The sequence below is a fragment of the Galeopterus variegatus genome, unplaced genomic scaffold (genome assembly GCF_000696425.1).
Source record: "Galeopterus variegatus unplaced genomic scaffold, G_variegatus-3.0.2 Scaffold8522, whole genome shotgun sequence".
NCBI lineage: Eukaryota > Metazoa > Chordata > Mammalia > Dermoptera > Cynocephalidae > Galeopterus > Galeopterus variegatus.
Genome location: NW_007734633.1, coordinates 72,397 through 74,387, shown reverse-complemented (window position 1 = coordinate 74,387; position 1,991 = coordinate 72,397).

Below are 1,991 nucleotides of genomic sequence, written 5' to 3'. Positions count from 1 at the left end.
TTTTTTGATATAAGTGTTTATTGCATTAAACTTCCCTCTTAGTGCTGCATTTGCAGTATCCCACAGATTTTGGTATGATGTGTCCTTATTTTCATTTTTCTGAGAAATTTTTTGATTTTCTGTTTAATTTGTTTTTGGACCCATATTTGTAGGAGCATGTTACTTAATTTCCATATGTTTGTATAGTCTTCTGAGATTCACTTGTTATTGATTTCAAGTTATAATCTGTTGTGGTCTGAGTGAATACTTGAAATGATTTCAGTTTTCTCAATTTTATTGAGGTTTGATTTGTGACCTAACATGTGGGCTATCCTGGAGAATGTTCCAGGTGCTGGTGAGAACAATGTATATTCTGAGTTGAAATGTTCTGTAGATATCTGACAAATCCAGTTGGTCTAAAGTGTGATTTAAATTCTCTATTTCTCTGTTGTTTTGTTGCCTAGATGATCTATGTAATTTGAGAGTGCGGTGTTCACATCCTCAACAATTCTTGTACTGGGGTCTATCTGTTTCCTTAGGTCTACTAGTGTTTGCTTTACGTATCCAGGTTCTCTGATGTAGGGTGCATATAAATTTATGATTGTTATGTATTCTTGCTGGATAGATCCTTTTTCATTATAAAATGACCTTCTTTGTCTCTTTTTATAGTTTTTGGTTTAAAGTCTATTTCACCTGATAGACTATGCCTGCTATGCCTGCTTATTTTTGTTTTCCATTTGCATGGTATATATCTTTTCCATCCTTTCACTCTTAGTCTGTGTGTGTCTTTACAGGAAAGATGAGTCTTCTGTATAGAGCATATAGCTGGGAATTATTTTTTAATCCAATCAGCCATTCTGTGTATTTTGAGTGGAGAAATTAATCCATTTACATTTAGGGTTGATACTAAAAGGCATTGTCTGGCTTCTGGCATTTTATTAATTTTCATTTTGATGTTTTAAATATCTTTTGTTTCTTTTTTTTCCTTTTTATTATTTGTCTTTTCTATTTGTTGGGTTGGGAGGTGGCAAGATATAGTTTCTTTCTCTTTTGTGTCTGCATTTTTCTTTTAGCAGTGGGTTTTGTTCTGTCTTGTGTATTCATGGTAGTGATTATGGTTTTTGGATTCCAGCTGCAGGACTCCTTTGAGGATTTGTTATAGGGCTGGTCATTTTGTGGTGAACTACAGCTTTTGCTTGTCTGGAAAATACACTATTTCTCCCTCCTATCTGAAAATAGCCTTGTTGGGTATAGTATTCTTGGCTGGCAGTTTTTTCTTTTAGTATTTTGAATATATTATTTCATTCTTTCTGGCCTGTAGAGTATCTGTTGGGAAGTCTGCCGTTAGTGATTTGACACTTTTCTCTTGCTGTTTTTAGGATTCTCTCTTGGTCTTTGAGTTTTACCAGTTTGACTATAATGTGGCCTGGAGAGGAACTTTTTGGATTGAATCTGTTTGACTATTTCAGAACCTGCTGAATCTGAAGGTACATGTTTCTCCCTATACTTGAGAATTTTTCACTATTATTTCATTGAGTATGCTCTCAGTGCCTTTTCCTTTCTCCTCTTCAGGAAACCATGATTCAGATGTTTCTGTGCTTAACATTGTCTGCAAGCTCTCTTAGATTTTCTTCATTTATTAAAATTCTTTTTCTTTTGTACACATGAGTTATTTCAAAGAGACTGTCTTCAAGATAAGAAATTCTTTCTTCTGCTTTCTCTTGCATGCTGCTTAAGCTCTCAGCTGTGTTTTTTATTTTGTTGAATGACTCCTGCAGTTCCATGTATTCTACTATATTGTTTTTAAAAATATTAATCTCTTTGTAAATTTCCTTCATATCCTGGAAAGTTTTGTTCAGTTCACTGTGTTGTCTGACTTCATCTTTAGGTATCTCATTGAGTTTTCTTAAGATTTTTACTTGGAATTTCTTTTCAGTCATTTCAAGGGTTTCTTGTTGTATGGAATCTGGTACTTGAGAGTTACTGTATTTCTTTTCTTTTTTTTTTTTTTT